The 18,169-nt window shown below is 45.1% G+C and overlaps 1 protein-coding gene across 3 annotated transcripts in view; it reads left to right on the forward strand.

Annotated features, from left to right (window-relative positions):
• LOC144104816 (uncharacterized) overlaps positions 1-18,169 on the forward strand; it is a 68,268-nt gene that overhangs the window by 30,571 nt on the left and 19,528 nt on the right. The gene's annotated exons all lie outside the window — the stretch shown is intronic.

The following is an 18,169-nucleotide window of genomic DNA, read 5'->3' on the forward strand; positions in this document are numbered from 1 at the left end:
GAAAGATCTCATTCTGGGCATGCATTTCCTTCAAGAGTAGTGTGCGGTCATCGACCTTCAGGAGCTTATGGTATCTTTTTCTGCCCAGCAAGCCGCTGGCATCAAACCCGAGCACAGCAGAGTAATGTTGCGCGTATGTGACGACCACATAATAATCCCTCCGCGAGCCAGCAAGTTCGTCACTGTCGAGTGTAATGACAGCACTGGCACTCTTGGCATCGCTGAAGCGAACATGTCGCTGCTACTCGCTCGGCAGGTTTGTGTCGCTCGAGGCCTGGTAGAACTTGCCAATGGTCGCACGGACATCTTAGTCACCAACTTTACAGTGAACCACAGCATTTAACGAAGACAGCGGTCACTGCTTATTTTGACGAGCTTTGAGAGTGTTCCAGACAGTGCTATTTGCCCACCACGTCAGACATCGACGATGCAACGGCTACAGCCATGCCGACCGACGTAAGCCCGCACCTCTTGGCCAGTCAGAAACGCTGCTTGGAAAGCCTCATCTCTTCCATCCGCGACTGTTTTGCATCAACTTCCATGGCGCGACAGACGCCGCTTACCAAGCACCGAATTATCGTTGCTGACAACCAAAGACCACTATGCCAGCGCCCTTATCGCTTGTCTTCAAAAGAACGTGACGCCATCAGCCATCAAGTTACCCAAATGCACCACGACGACGTCATACAACCGTCCACGAGCCCCTGGGCATCGCCTGTTGTCCTTGTCATGAAGAAAGATGGCACCATCAGGTTCTGCGTGGATTACAGACGCCTCAATAACGTCACGAAAAAGGATGTGTATCCTCTGCCACGCATTGATGACTCCCTAGACCGCCTGCGCCATGCCACCTACTTTTCTTCCCTTGACCTCTGCAGTGGGTATTGGCAAATAGAGGTGGACGAACGCGACCGAGAGAAGACCGCCTTTATTACCCAGTTGAAAAATACACCAGGATGTTTTGGTGTGGTCTGGTGTTTTCTACACAGTTTAAGTGTGTTCTACTGTTTACACCAGACTGGTTTGGTGTGCGCTGGTGTGCACATCCTAGTGTGTTAGTGTGTTTTGATGTGCACACCAGAGTGGTTTGGTGTGTGCTGGTGTGCACATCCTAATGTGTTAGTGTGTTTTGATGTGCACACCAGGGTGGTTTGGTGTGTGCTGGTGTACACATCCTAGTGTGTTAGTGTGTTGTGATTTGCACACCAGGTTGAATTGGTGTGGTCTAGTGTGCACACCAGACTAAAGTGCACCTCAGAGTGCTGGGGTTGGTAGCGTGCACATCAGAGAGATGGTGTTTCTTGAGTATGTAACACTGCCAACAGAAGTGAATATATTCGCTGTTTGGATCATGAGCAGCTCAGCATAATTGTACAATAGATGTGCAAGCAATTATTTCACACCAATAAATAATAGTTTAATTATATATAAATAATTATATGTCGAATATCACGGTGAATTACACGGCGTCAGGAGACATCTGAAGATTGAGTATGACGCGCCAATGCAACATCGAGTGCCTTTGAGGGGCTGATTATGGTCATTCTAAAACACGGAGGCGCGAAGCGCCTAAGTCTAACTGCAATTTCCTAACAGTTCGCAGTAATTATTTGCCATGACACGCGCAGCGCTAACAGCCCCGCGCCAGCGCCTAGCGTGCTTCCCAACGCCGTTCAAATCTAGCGCGCTGCAGCTAGGTCACGTGGCAGGAAACAGCAAATCCTCCTCTTTATCCTCTCTCTCTCTGCATTCCAGTGCGATATCCGATTAGGCCTTACGCCGCGCCGTGCCATGTTCCGTGCTGCTGTTCGTGTGCTGTTTGTGTTTGATTTCAAAATCGTTGCTTCAAACTTGCGTTTGGGTTTCCTGCTTATCGTAGCTTGCGCCGCGTGTCAGCAATGCAGCCGTTCGCGTACTTTGTGAATAAGTGACCACGCCAAGAAGCATGGAGCCGTTTCATCTTGACAACACGTTCGACTTCAGCCGTGGCAGCCGAAAATAAGAGAAGAAAGGGGTTACTGCAAGGCGTCGAGTGTTCGTTTCCAGGTGAGACCCATAGTGTAGCGCAGGAATGCGTGCAATTTGCGACCGCGGAACTAAACGAGCGAGCACAAAGGCGAGAAGAAACGGAAGGGACGAGGCTCTCTCAGTTCTGTCCTGTACGTTTCTCTTCGGCATTGCGCGTGTTTCTCTGGTTGTTTCCGCGGCAGCAAAGTGCATTCCACATCGAATCATCAACATGCTGGTCTGTCAGTGTTCACAGTGTATGCGTTGCTACGCGATCGCCGAGGTCTGCCATAGATGCGTTTGCTAAATTCCAGGCACGCGTAGAATCCTAAATGTAATTTTTGCGTATTGGATACCGCCCAGCAAGGCGCTGTCGCAGCGAACTGTGTGACTGTGTTTCGAGATTTCGTTAATGTGGTTGCCCGACTTCCTGTTTATTATTCGACGTACGACGTGATCGCTCGCTGCATGCACGCGTGTTTTTTGACGCCAGTATCGGCCCGTTGCGGACTGCTGATGGCGTACGCCGCTCGGTCTGTTTCGCGTTGTGTTATTCGCTACGCGTATGTGCGTCTTATGATGTGACGTCTTAAGATTAGAAAACACCTCTACGAGCCGATTACACCAGCTGTCAAGATCAGGGTGCGAGCGGGGTGACGCGTCAAGGCAAGCAAGCGACTGAGTGAATTCAGCGACGCGTCGCAGCGATACCCCAGAAGGAAGCTGGCTGCTCGATCACCATTGTAACATTGGTAACGATGGTTGCAGCTGTAAAGTTCTTTTAGTTGCAGGCGGTCGTGAATAAAAATCATAGCTAGATTTTGACGAAGTAGCCCTAGAAAAAGAGCGCTTCTTAGCCGTTTCAAAATAAGTGTTTTTGAATAACCTATGTAGTACAGAGCTTATCATGATAAACTAGTGTGAGCAAGTGGCGTTATGTATTTAAAGTTTGGCTGTTTAAGCATTTTCTTGTGGTTGTGTGAAATGCCAGCAATACAAATAATTACCAGGAAGTGCCAGGCATTGTGGGTGCAAAAATACACAGCTGGAAATTATGTTGTGCAGGTGAAGTACCTGGTGTTCAGTAGTGAAGAAATCTGAAAAGAGCTTCATTGGAGAGGATGTCTCGACTGTTCAGATTTGGGGGCGGCTCTTGTCCGTGCCCCTTTCAGCGTACATTGCAGAGCACAAGTATGTATTGAGTTTTCTAAGATCCGTTCTTTCACCCCTGTGTTGAGATCAGTGTGTTGCAATGTCTGCGTTGGACCAGAACGTTGACGGCATGTATTGGCGTTTCCTTATTCAAAATAAGATGTGTCTCTTCTCAATAGGTCACCATCAGATAGTGCCACTTTCATGCTCAGTATGAAGCAGTGCTTAAATTCAGGGGGGCATTGGCAAGCCTCAGAACCCCTACCAAGACTAATGAAGAATCTGAGACTCCCCGTACTAGAATGTAGGGAGTGTGTGAATCCGAAGCAAGCAACCAATTTTCGTTTCTTGTTAATGGTAGTTGGAACATTTCTTCTGTCATTTATAAAATTTGGTGGGGATTTTTACAATAATCATTAACACGTTTTATCAAGGCCGAGATGGAAAAAATGCAAAGTTGACAGCACAACACAAAGGGTGGAAGAAAAAGGGAAACCCGAACCCTCATACAACGAGTGGGTATAGAGCAGGCCGCTCAGCTCAAAGGCCACACAGCAACAACGAGCACACTGGCATAGCCTCAGGTCAACCACTTTCTCGCTCTCCCGCTCTAGTTCCCTCCCAACCTGTTATCGAGCTACTAGAGGCCCCCTTCAATGCAGCCAGGCTTCAAAAAACACCAATATGAAGTAATGGGCTACAGGGCAGCATTTTAAGGTGGTATTACAGCATGAGGACCATGCTTTTATTTTTTTTCTAGTACCCAGGTCCACATGGCACTCCTCATAGATAATTATCGCAGGATAACCATGTCATTCTTCAATAATGCCGGTGTGTCACATGGCACTCTTCCGAGGCTGCTCCAGCAAAGGCGTCTCATTTCACTTGGCCAAAAGAATATCAACAGTATTATATAGTGCAGCTGTGAATGCGCCTCAAAGATGAAACATGAATTGCACTTTATAGCTTCCCTTGTAAGCTTTTTTCTGCGGCCTCTCACTGTAGTTGCAATATTTTTACTGCCTCTAGATCTGAGTACAAAATAAGCACCGTCTAGTGCAAACTACTTCAGGATCTGTTATATTATAGCCTGTGCACAGAAAAGCTGAAAGTGCTAAATGAAAAAAATGGTGAATCTTCAACATAAAACATTACCTCAGTTATTATCTTGGTGAGTTTTGATGTTTTTTTGCCATTTCACTTTCGTGGCTTTGACGCTGTGCAAGTTCAGTGAATATACTTGTCTAATGCAGCATTAAAAAAAATGTGACCAAAATTTGGGGTTTATAGTCCTTGAAACTAATTCTTTTGGTGTTGCACATTTCACTGTTTTCAATTTGCAGAGGTAGCAGTGTTTAGTACTGCTTGCCTTCTTTCTGTTGTTATTTTTTCATTGATCGGTTGTGCCCTGTTTTTTTGTGTTATTTTGTGTTGTGTTATCAAGTAGTGCATCCCTTCTTTTCTGTTTGTACATCTCTTCGCTTCAGTGTTTTTTTTTTGTGGCACGCCTCATGACAGCTGGCAGCTTTCCTTTCATTTTTTCCTTCTGGTACTAGAAAAAAATATAGTTTACTGAAAGGCAGAATTCTAAATTGTAGAGCATCATTTAGGTGCCCTCTTCCTTTTTAGCAGATGCCATGAATGGTGATGCCTACTGTTGCCAAGAATCTTACATTGACACAAATTTGTTTCACAAATGCAGGGCATGTTTGCTCTCATGTAGAGTTTGTGCATTTGCAGTGTATACTTTGTATATGGTCTCTTAGTTGGTGACTGACACAGTGGCCTTATTGGCTGACTTGTATTATTATGAGGGGTTAGAATTTGTTTTTCACATTGCTGATGAGCGTTTACGGGACCTTATTACGTCTTCTTCAACAGTCGTCTTTTTTGTTGCTTTAGTTAGGATACTGTGGCTCAAATGAGCGAGCATCTGGGGCCAGAATACCAGTATAACTTCGTGCCGTTTGTCAGCTTTCTTTATGATGTACATAACTGTGCAAGTAATTTCTGGTCTCAGTGGCCCTTTATTTGCTTTAGTTTTTGAGCCTTTATGCCAGATGTCAGATTTTGGAGGATAGTTTGTCACATCCTTCATTATTGAAGTGGGGTAGCCCAAGGTACCAGCCATGACAATTGGTCATTGTAACTGAGCACCCCACCCTCACTTTATGAGCACACCAAAACTGAGATCAGAAGGCAACTTTGATAAGCATTGACACCTGAAGTCGTCTTTTTACGAGCATAATGTTACGGACCACCTGTAAATTTCCTTAAGCTATTGTGTTCAAATCGTGGTTTTGCTTATTCAAACTCGCTGAACTGCACTTTAATTATGCCTTCATGGAATTTCACGCCGGACTTCTGCTCCTGCAGCAAATATTGTAGGTCAGATGGTCGGTTGTGTTAAGTAATGCAGCATGGAAGTGAAAATCACAATGCGCACTTATTACTAGTTTTTGGTCCTTGACCAATTTCTGTCATTTAGAGGCACTGTACTAAAAAGAAACTAATGTGTGCCGGAGCCGCTGGCAACCTTTGTGTGAAGAAAAGGCATACTGACTTTGGTCGTTAAAGTTTGATGATTGTGCAAGATTTCAAAATGACCATTTTACTACTTCTTTATGCACATGTACTCTCCAATGTCACATAAGGTGTAATTGCGGAACTTCTCTCATTTTTCTTTGCAATTCAGTTTTGTTTCTATTTATATTTTGTATTTCGTAGCATGAACACGATAGGTAATGCACTTCTGTATTGCATTGTATAAGAAAACAGTGGCGAACACAGCGTGTGTGGGCTCCTCATTGAAAACTGTTCTGAGGCACTAAGTTGTTTGCGTTGGACTATATCAATAGCTCATGCACTTCTACCTAAAAAAATATTAAGTAATATTTCGTTCAATTTTCACTACAAGATATTTGGTAAGCAGCATGTTGAGGGCATATTAGCTTTACTGCAGGTCAACTGGCATAAGTGCCTTGCTTGACAAGATTTTGGGGAAGAACTGTAATTAGAAAATTGTCTTAGCATTCGCTGCTTGTTGATATAGACAATGGAAGTGCTCCTACTATTTTATTATCAGTATTTGTTGCTCCACTTACTAATCTTTGATTTTCAAGGATCAAGTCAATTGTTTTTTAATAATTCTGCAGTTAAAGTTGCAAATTCTTAGAGAAAGCATGCAGTTGCATTTTGTACACTGCTATCAGAACTGACCGCTATTGCATGGCACCATCAACACCAAGGTGTATGTTTTGCATTGGTAATAAACGAAATGATTTCTTACTTTCTTGCTTCAACAGGTGTTAAAGCATACTGCCATTGTGAAGTGTAGAAATGCAATTATTATCATATTCCTGGCTGTGATATATGGGTAAGAATTTTTTCTACGTGTGTTCTTTTTCCTGTAGGTGTATCTAAGTTCAAGGTAGAGAAGGCAGTTTACGGCACCAAGAAGGGAATCCCAAAGGATGCAGTATTTCACAAGAGGGCTGCCACTACCATCTGGACAACAGAAGCAGTTGCACAATGTAGTTCCAGTACCAAGTGCTCAGGAGGTGACAGTGGAAGGCAAGAAAAAGGTTCTCCACAAGGCTAAGCATAGAGGGCTGGGATAATTGGTTCTGGACAGAATTATAAGACATCATTCTAGTGCACAAAAATGTGTCCAGTGACCATGGTGTCTATTCTCTTTGTTCGTGTGTTTTTCTGCGCTGGAGTGATGTTTCACAATTCTCTCCGCAAGGCATTGACTGAAGTGAAAAATCTATGCACTGAGAGGTAATTGCCAGCTTTAGCTGGCTTTATCTCAGAGGCATATACTCACTCCATGAGTGTATGTGAGAATTACGACTCATGATTGTTAGAGGTTTTTAATATAAAAGCACAGAGCAAAGGATAATGAGAAACATATAAGACTTGACCAAATAATTGTAGATATTGTCTTCATGTGAAAGTTAATTTACATGAGGTTAATTTATTGGTGCAATTAGATGATGTGAGGATAAAAGCTTAAAGGCCTAGGCTCTATGTGCAATGTGGCATTGCATGAGCAGTGAAATCGCCCATAATGAACAACTTTGAATGAGTACTTTAGTATCATGCAATGGAGACAGAAGATTGGTCGTACTTGGGAGTCAATTGCCCTGAAGCTTCGATTTTAACTGCTGAGGCTTGAGGGATGCTGATTCAGTGTAGGCTTTCGTGGGTGCCATCACATTTGCAATCATCAATGAATCCTCCGGTTGTCTATGCTTAATTACGAATGTTTCCATATTATAACTTGTAGCCATCACTGAAAATTTTGCACAAAATAAGCTTGAATTGAATGCTAGCCGACCTATTGTCTAGCTGACAGATGCCATGATGGAAGTGACTGTTGGCGTTCATCATGTAGCCCGTAATGACCCCTCCTTTCCCTTCTCTGCTCTCTTGTCGAGCTGTTATGCACATAGTTTTGCAAATCATATTTCAACTTGGGCTACCTCAGCTTACCTGTAAAAAGTTTTTGGCTACTTTTTACTCAAGCATAGGTGTGCTTGAGCTATCTTTTGCTAGTTTTGCTGCATGCTTTGTAAAAATAGTTTGTGGCATTGATTATGACAATCTTAACCACTTTTCACACTTATGAGGGATGGCCCAGTGAAGCCTTGTAGAGATGGCTCGAAGCGGATGCAATACTTTGTTTCATAAATGTTGGGAGTGATCATGCGAATTTTGAGTTATTTTTATTTTATTTTTCATACTGTTAGCCTCACTGGGACTGTTACAGGAGTGGATTGATAAGCAAGGTACAAATTAACAGATAGTAACACAAGGGTCAGCAATAAGGTTTAAAGAAAGAAGATATTAAAGTATCAGTAAGCGGTCACATCGAGTGCGGCATAGTTGACGGAAGATAGTTCGCAATTCTGATCTTCAAAGCATCCGTTCAAACACATTCAAAGCAGTACAGGCAATTGGCCAACTTTGGAATCCGTATTAGCAAAGGCCGGCCTTACATGTATTTGTGTGGCAGTAAACATTGCTACTTTGGAAAAGGCGCCAGTCTGCCATACAATGTCAGCAAAGCTTAAAGAACCCCACTTGTTCTAAGTTATTTTGAAGCCCTCCATTACAGTCGAAGAACAATTTTTATCAGCCGAAAAAGAAGAGGGACAATAGGAGAACCTACACTGGTTCCTGTGTAGGTTCTCCTCTCGTCTGTCTTTTTTCGGCTGGTAAAAATTCTTTGACATGACTTACCAACTGGCCCACTATTCAGCCTTGTGCTCTACAGTGTACTGCAGCCGTTATTGCTATCTGCCTTGCTGTGAGAAGCGGCTCTTGCAAGTGATATGCCTTCTTAGAACCAATCAACAGGTTAAGCTTATTCTTAAGAGGGTTTCAAATTGGGCAAGTTGGTAGTTCACATGGTAAAACATAATTGCACTTTTAGACTGACGTGGGAGAACACAGGGACGGTACAAACACTGGTCCGCAAACTATCAACAGAGGTTTAGTGTGGTGCGCACATATATACGCTTAACATGTCAAAACATGAAAAACACATTTGAACCGGCAACTTTGCTATTTTATCGTCAAGCATCAGAGAGAGTTTGTCCCAGCAGATTGGTTTGTTTGGTATCTCTTGTCCAAGAATTGCTTTTCCTGTTTGGTAAGCAAAACTGAAGGGTCACTAACACACGTCCCTTCTTTTCCTGATTCCAAGCATTAGGCTTCCCACAGCTCCCTGCTTGTCTAATCTCTGGATTTCAGCAGAACTGTAGTCTGTTGGAAGTGGGATTTGCAGCTGTCGCATCTGGCGCATTGTGCCGCCAGATTTCCAGGTGACTTAATCTGCCGGCAGTTGCGGTTATGCTCTCTAAGTCTTTTATTTAAACTTCTGCTCGTCTGGCCCACATATGCTCGGCCACAAGATAGCGGTATCTTGTAAACCACTCCTTCACAGCACTCGACGAACCTGTTTGTGTGCCTGACGCCACAAGACTTCAATCCTCAAGGACTAGTTTCTTCATTTACCTTCGCACACATTCCTTTCAGTTTTCTTGGTGCGGAAAAAACCACTTGCACTTCATGCCTTTAGGCAAATTTTTTCCTACCGTACATTCATGCACGTTCTCACAATTTGGAAGACGTTGCCGGAAGGCATGAAGTGCAAGTAGTTTTTTCCGCACCAAGAAAACTAAAAGGAATATGCGCGAAGGTAAATGAAGAAACCAGTCCTGGAGAAGAGAAGTCTTGTGGCGTCAGGCACACAATCAGGTTCGTTGAGTGCTGTGAAGAAGTGGTTTATAGGATACTGCTATCTCGCGGCCCAGCATATGTGAGCCAGATGGGCAGATGTTTAAATGAGACTCAGAGAGCATAACCGCAACTTCCGGCAGATTATGTCACCTGGAAATCTGGCGGCACATTGCGCCAGAAGCGATAGCTGCAAACCCCACTTTCAACAGACTACAGTTCTCAAATCCAGAGATAAGACAACAAGGGAGCTGTGGGAAGCCTAATGCTTGGAATCAGGAAAAAAAGGACGTCTGTTAGTGACCCTTCAGTTTTGCTTACCAAACAGGAAAAGCAATTCTTGGTCAAGAGATACCAGACATAAACCGATCTGCTGAGACAAACTCTTTCTGATGCCTGACGATACGATAGTAAAGTTGCGGTGTCAAATGTGTTTTTTATGTTTTGACATGTTAAGCTTTTATATGTGCGCACGCCACAATAAACCTCCGTTGATAGTTTGCACACCAGAGTTTGTGTCATTCCTGTGTTCTCCCACGTCAGTCTAAAAGCGCAATTATGTTATTCCCTTAACTCGGAATCAACTAGGACATTTTTTGTAACTGGAACCCTAGCGCTTGGATGCACCAAAAGAAGTGCATCTCACTGGAAGACAGGGAGTGCTAGGCACCATAGTGGATAGTTCACAGTACCCAGAATCTACTGTGGGTTTTGTATGTGTGCAGGTACCATGCAGTGAACTGCACCAGACGCTCAGGATGTGTATAGAAAGATAATACCTAAAGAAAACTGATGTGTGCTCAGCCAGCTTTGGTTTCAACACGTTCAGAAAGAAAATAAGCTGGCAGCTTTTTTGCACATCTGTTGCGGTTTTAAAAGTGCCAGGGTTCAGAGCATCTTGTTTAATTTTCCTTGAAATTGAGTGGGAGAAAAGTTTTATTTCGAATCGTTAACAATCCAGCCTTGTCGTTTTGTATGTGGCATTGAGCTTAAAATAAATGTCAACAGACTGCTTTTTATGCTTTTCTGCCAAAATAGGAAGAAAAGAAGAGGAATGGTCTTCTAAATAGATGCAGCCAGCCATTGCTTTACTGTTCTGCACACTGTGGGCATAAAAAGTCTAAATACGTGGATTTTGTCACCCTAAATTGCACTCGCATCAAATGTTTTGTTTTTACTGGAACTGCAGCTTATCTCATTTTTGTGACCATCTTTACGGTCACCTTCTAAACATTTCTCTAATGTCTTAATGCCTCTTAATTTTTTTCTTTTCTGCAGCAGTAGAATTTTCATGGTAATTTATTTCTCTAGATTACGAAGTATTAGAATCTTTGAGTCTGATAATGAATGAAATTACCTGAGATACTAGAGTGCTGTTCATTGTCTCAGAAAGCTTGATTTTGTTTTAGAAGGACTGTCATGCTCAAAATCAGATGCAACGGTAAATATTTGGTAGGAATTCAGATTATGAAGCGGGCGTACCCAGCTGTGGTGTAAATATCCGCAATTAGCTATGAATGCAAAAAAACGCAACGCAATAAATAATTCACACTTTCATTCACACAGCATGATGACGAACAAGGGCAAGGGGGACGCACCACAAAGCGTTTTTTGGCGTCTTTTCGTGTATGTATTGTCACACTGTGCGAATGAAACTATGAAATATTAGCTCATCCAGCAACTGATTTCAAGCAACTTAATGCAAGTGGGGTGCTTTATGTGAGTAGCATTGATTTACTATAAAGCAGAAGACTCACTTGGCTTACTGCAGAGGCATTTCGAGTCGTATTGAATGTGTAGTACATGTTTGCACCACTAAGCAAAATTGAATGGCTGCATTTGCTAGTTGCCTTTGTGCTGTGATTAGTATAGTGTACTTCACACAAATTTGCGATTTTGTTCTGTTGTTCTTCGGGTGTTGGGCTACACAGCTGGATTCAAGCTGCTGTCAGGGAAATGCAAGATTTTCGACTTTCTCAGAAAAGTTGCATGCTACGATGCAAGAGGCCTCTAGCTTGACTGTGCTGCCAATTTTGTCTACCAATAAAGCTAAGGATGCTTTTGAGCAAATGTGAGCATTTTTTTCTTTCTATACATGCTTTTTGTTCATATTCTGCAAGAACACAATTGATGTGGTTATGTGCATGCTCCAGCATGCAATCGTAAAAAATTATGACGCTGCGAGTGTGTGTGAAACTCTTCCTAACTGTGTGCATTTCCCACTTATAAAATGCTCGTGCCTTCAAGACCGGCACAGCGAGATCAGTGGATGTTAGTGCACCTGTCTCGACATCAGGAGTGCTTGCAGTTTAACACCATTTGGCGTGCGCTCACAGGGGTCTCTGGTTTTCGCTCACGATAGTATGTCCAAACTCGCAGCATCTCTATAAATACATTGTACAGTACACCAACCACACCAAATCGAATGGTACACCGACCACAAAAGAAAAAACAAAACGAAGCCACACCAGAACCGGTATCAGATGACTGGGTCACAGCACAGAACACCAGACCGGAACACACTAAAACACGCCACACTACACCATATCAGGACCCGTGTCTGAAAAACCGGTCTGGTCAGAAAACCAGACACGGTCACACCAGAAAACACTACACCAGGTCACACCAGAACCCTTGTCTGAAAATCCTGTCTGGTGTAAACACCAGAAACAGGCTGGTGTTTTTCAACTGGGTACTCCTGATGGTTTGTACGAGTTTAAGGTTCTCCCTTTTGGCTTGTGCTCGGCTCCTGCCATATTCCAACGAATGATGGACACCGTACTGTCTGGCCTGAAGTGGCAGTCGTGCCCCTCGTAAATCTCGATGATGTCGTGATCTTCTCTGACACGTTCGATGAGTACCTGCAACGTTTGTGTGCTGTTTTCGAGGCCATACGTTCCGCTGGTCTGTCTCTCAAGCCAGAAAAACGCCACTTTGCGGTTCATGAGTTAAAGTTTTTTGATCACATTATCAGCGCTCGAGGTATTAGTCCATACCCCGAAAAGACGGCTGCCGTAGCTGTCTTCCCCAAGCCAACAGACAAACGGAGCCTGCGTCGTTTCTTGGGCCTCTGCGCGTACTATCGCCGGTTTGTTCGCAACTACTCCAAGCTAGCAGAGCCTCTGACCTGCCTGAAGAAAGACGCTGAACCCTTCTTCTGGGGCAAGGACCAGGAAAGAGCCTTCACGGAACTCAAGTCCCGTCTCCAATGTGCGCCTATGCTTGGCCACTTCGATGACGAGGCCGATACGGAACTGCACACTGATGCCAGTAACGTTGGTCTCGTTGCGGTCCTTTTTCAGCGGCACGATGGTCTAGAACGCGTGATTGCTTACGTCAGTCGCACTTTATCCTGTTCCGAAGTGTATTATTCCACCACGAAGAAGGAATGTCTGGCTTTGCTGTGGGCAGTTACAAAATTTCGACTGTACTTGTATGGCCGCCCGTTTCGGGTCGTGAGCGACCATCATTCACTGTGTTGGCTGGCGAACCTGAAAGATCCCTCGAGGCGGATTGCTCGATGGAGCCTTCGGTTACAAGAATTTGATGTCACCATCGTGCACAAGTCCGGCCAGAAACACAGTGATGCTGAATGTCTCTCCCGCGCTCCTATTCTCTGCCCCACGGACGAGTCCGACGACGATTCCGCTTTTCTCGGTGCTGTCACCACATCCACCCTTGCCCGCCAACATAGGGACGACTCCGAACTGCTGCCCCTCATCGAGTGCCTCGAAGGAACCGCTCCATCACCTACTCGACTCTTCAAGCGCGGAATTTCATCGTTTTTCTTTCGTGATGGTGTCCTCTACAAAAAGAACTACGGCCCAACAGACATTGTCTGTCTGCTTGTAGTGCCTACAACGCTTCGTGACGCAGGTCTGTGTGCTTGTCACAATGACGTTCTCTCGCACCACTTCGGGTTTTCCCGCACGTTATCGCACATACGCCACAAGTACTACTGGCGCAGGCTTGCTGCTGTTGTCCACCGTTACGTGCGAACCTGTCGTGATAGCGCGGGAAGACGCCGCCGACTAAACCAGCCGGGCTTCAGCAGCCTATCGATCTCCCGCGCCTCGCATTTCAACAGGTCGGCATGGACTTACTCGGCCGATTTCCGGCGTCTTCCTTGGGTAACCCGTATATTGCTGTTGCCACTGACTCTCTTAGCCGCTACTGGGAGATCAAGGCCCTTCCCCGTGACACCGCCGCCGAATTTGCACATTTTTCATTCGCAACATTGTGCTTCGTCACGGAACCCCAACAGTCGTATTAACTGGCAGGGGAACCGCGTTTACGTCGGCACTTACGAGCGAGGTACTTCGACTCAGTGGCACCAGCCATCGCAAGACTACAGCTTACCATCTGCAAACAAATGGACTGACTGAGCGGCTTAACAAGACAATTGCCGATATGCTTTCTATGTATGTCGACGATGACCATGCGAACTGGGACCGGATACTGCCTTACATCACGTTCGCGTAAAACACTGCGCTGAAACGACGCGCTTCACTCCGCTCCATTTGGTGCACGGTCGCAAAGCCTTGACCATGCTGGACGCCATGCTTCTTCCGGATCCTACTCCCTCTTCTGTCGTAGACGCTGAACAATTTGTTCGTGACGCCGAAGCCGCTCGCCAAGTTGCTCGACAGTGAATCTGGTGCCAACCACAACATATCGCCGAGCGCTACAACCTCCGCCGCAGGGAGATAATTTACACACCCGGTGAACAAGTCTGGGTGTGGAGTCCGATCCGTTTGCGAGGGTGGTCTGAGAAGCTTCTTCGCCGTTACTTTGGTCCATACCAGGTGTTACGCCGCATCAGCGCGGTGACCTACGAGGTCGTCTCCACAACCGAAGTCCGAAGTAGTCCACGTGGCTCGAATGAAGCCGTATTGTTCCCCTTAGCCCCTTTCCACAAAGACACTCGCGCCGCTACCTGGAAGTCTTACGTATGTTTTTCCCCCTCGCGTGCGGCATCGAGTCGATGCCTCTTGGAAGGGAGGGGGCAATGCTACATTGCTGACATTCTGCCGGCGCCACCTGGTGGCCTAGCCTGTCACCCAGCACGTGGCCGAACGTCCTCTTTCTCTCGAATGTGCGCGGCTGTTCGGCAAGCCTCGCCCGAGTAAACGGTTGTGCTTCCCGCGTCCTCTGTTTCTCGGTGACAATATTCACTTCCTTCAGTAGGCAAATTCATCTTTTAAAGATCCAAGATAGAGGATCAAAGCTTGTCTCTGCAGTTGCAATTGAAGGAAACGGGTGAGAGGGTGCAGCACAGCGCCATATATCTGGTTGTCAGTTGAGCTGCCGACCACACAGTCAGGAATTGCTTTTGATGGCTGATGATATGAAATGATATGAAACGACCCTTCAATTAGCCAGACGAGGCAACAGATCGCTGCATTCGCCTGTGGTGCCGACTCGATTGGGAGAGGTATTTGAAATTATTTGGATAGTAAGCGGTATGTAAGCTTCTACTTGCTCAGAAGTAGATGTTTGAATAAAACATAGGCATGCATCAAGGTCGGGCTCTTTGAAACGAGACTGACGTCGCAAAAGTTTATGCGGGTGTTCAAACCAAACCACAACCCCTGATGTCGTGCGGTCCCTAGCGACGGCGCTCTCTTCCGGGCACACAGTCATTACCGGGACTAATATGCGCTAATGATATACTACTAATGGCTGAAAACAAGGAAGATTTGCAGAATTTGATAGACATATGTGGTACAGAGAGAGATTGGTTAGGTTTCAAGTAAAGTATAGATAAATCTGCAGTTATGATATTTAATGATGAAGGCGGCGAGCATAGAATGCAAGAGTTCACGATAGAAGTAGTGGATGAGTACAAGTATCTCAGGGTATGAATTAATAACGGTGCTGAGTATCTGACAGAGCCTGAAAAAGATGCAATGAATTAAGCTAGTAGGAATGCAGCTGTCATGAAAAATAGGGCACTGTGTAATTACAATAGGTATGAAGTGGTAAGAGGAATCTGGAGAGGGGTAATGGTTCTTAGCCTGACTTTCGGTAATAAGGTCATGTTCATGAGACCACATGTTCAAGCAAGGTTAGAAATCAAACAACGCGGCGTAGGGAGGCTAGCTTTGGGAGCACATGACAATACACCATATCAGGTGGTACAGGTTGATATCGTATGGGTGTCGTTTGAGAGCACAGAAGCTTGCAGTAAAATAGCATTTGAGGAGCGATTGAGAAAAATGGGGGAGAAGCAGTGGGCTAGGAAAGTTTTCAGATACCTGTACATAAGGAATGTTGACACGAAATGGAGAAAGCGAACTAGGAAATCGACAAGCAAATATCTGGAAAGCTGTAGGGGGGGGGGGCAAATCAGCAATTATCGGTTAAGAAAAAGGTTAAAGAGGGAGCTCTGTGGAAAACAGGAATGCTGACGAAATCGACACTGGGAACATGCAGGATCTCTAAGCAAGAAATTGCCAAAGAAAATATTTATGATAATTGTAGTGGAAGCTCTTTGTTGTTTGAGGCCAGGAAGGAAGTTTTGCGTGCTAAGACACATAGAGTCAGGTACCACGAGTTAGACACGTTGCGTGCGGAGAGGAGGAGGAAACGGCTGAACACTTGACACTTTTCTGTAAAGGGCTTCATCCTACAGTGGAAAGCAGCGGGGCTGATTTATCCAAGGCATTGGGATTTAGGGAAAGCGAACGGAAAGTAGATGTTTAACGGGTAGAAGTAACCAAGCGAAGGTTATCTCTCTGGTGGCTAAAATCAAGACGAGTAAAATTTCATAAGTCCTGGCTAGGTGGCTTGAGCCACCGCCTGATTTAAAGGGTTCAGCCTCCATCCATCCGACCGACTGACCAACCGACCGACAGACCGACCGACCGAGCGACCTACCAATCTACCGACCGACCGACGGACCCACTGGCCGACCGACCGACCTATCGACCGACCGACTCACCAACCAACCAACCAACCAACCAACCAACCAACCAACCAACCAACCAACCAACCAACCAACCAACCAACCAACCAACCAACCAACCAACCAACCAACCAACCAACCAACCAACCAACCAACCAACCAACCAACCAACCAACCAACCAACCAACCAACCAACCAACCAACCAACCAACCAACCAACCAACCAACCAACCAACCAACCAACCAACCAACCAACCAACCAACCAACCAACCAACCAACCAACCAACCAACCAACCAACCAACCAACCAACCAACCAACCAACCAACCAACCAACCAACCAACCAACCAACCAACCAACCAACCAACCAACCAACCAACCAACCAACCAACCAACCAACCAACCAACCAACCAACCAACCAACCAACCAACCAACCAACCAACCAACCAACCAACCAACCAACCAACCAACCAACCAACCAACCAACCAACCAACCAACCAACCAACCAACCAACCAACCAACCAACCAACCAACCAACCAACCAACCAACCAACCAACCAACCAACCAACCAACCAACCAACCAACCAACCAACCAACCAACCAACCAACCAACCAACCAACCAACCAACCAACCAACCAACCAACCAACCAACCAACCAACCAACCAACCAACCAACCAACCAACCAAAGTGGCCACTCTGGCACCAGAGCGCTGCCGCGTCCAATGACCTCTCTTTCTTCCACCGTGTTACACGCAAAAACATCTGTTACTAAGTGGACATCAAAAAAACGTTCCCAACAAACACCTAGCCATCGAACCATTCCTCTTTTGCTCTGAAGAAAAATGCCAAGAAGTAGCTCTAATGAAGGGATGGTCGAATATCGCCGGAAGAGCTCGCCCACTGCCGCGTTTGTACACTTTCGTACTGTACACGACTTGACACTAACACACATTTACAAAAAGAAAACCTCACAGGAATATATGCTGCAGGAGTTTCTCGCACTGAATTAAGAATGAGAATTACACAATGTCTCACATCGGTGGTTGTAAAACAGCACTCCCTGTTGGGAGTGCAGTAACACGAGAAAAATGGCAGACAATAATAATGCTTCATCCGTGAGCGTCAGTTCTCACTGCAGTGTTGCGCCATTGCTGTGGCTGCAGAAAAAAATACTGAAGAAGAACATTGAAAAGATTATTATGGGCACAACACTACACTCCAGAAATGCCGTTAAACTCTTAATAGTGACAATACATAATGTAGCATTAGCTCTGCCGGAAGGAGAGGCCTGATGCATGGGCCGCCCGAGCCCGTAATGATAAAATAAAACAAGTAAGCATGCCTCATAAAGATTGTGTTTAGTTCGTATTAAGTAAATTGAGAGAAATACGGAAGACTTCATCTGACAATAAATAAGGAACAATCTCCAGCTGGTTAAGCCAATCGTAGCAGAATGAAAGTCATGTAGACAACAAGTACGCCGCATTGAAGTCACTTTGTGTCATCTTCAGATCGGGCATAAGAATCTGACAAATACATCTTATGGAACAAGTAAACCGATCACTGAAGGATGTGAAGATGAGCTCACAATAGAATGCATCTCACTTTCGTGCACTAAAGTCAAGAAACTAAGGAAAAACTTTTCGCAGTTTTACTGCAAATAGATTCCTTTTCAATCCAGCATGCTTGTAGGAGATAATGGATTTGTCGAAATCACCTGTTTTTAGAAAGTTGTTTAGATGCCTTAAAACACGCCATAACGTTAAACGATTGTAGGGTGCAAATGGAACTGCCCCCTCCGAGAGTTGTCTATAAATCTTGCCTGGCTTCCTCAATTAAATCAGCTAACCCC

The sequence above is a fragment of the Amblyomma americanum genome, chromosome 1 (assembly GCF_052857255.1).
Source record: "Amblyomma americanum isolate KBUSLIRL-KWMA chromosome 1, ASM5285725v1, whole genome shotgun sequence".
NCBI classification, from domain to species: Eukaryota; Metazoa; Arthropoda; class Arachnida; order Ixodida; family Ixodidae; genus Amblyomma; species Amblyomma americanum.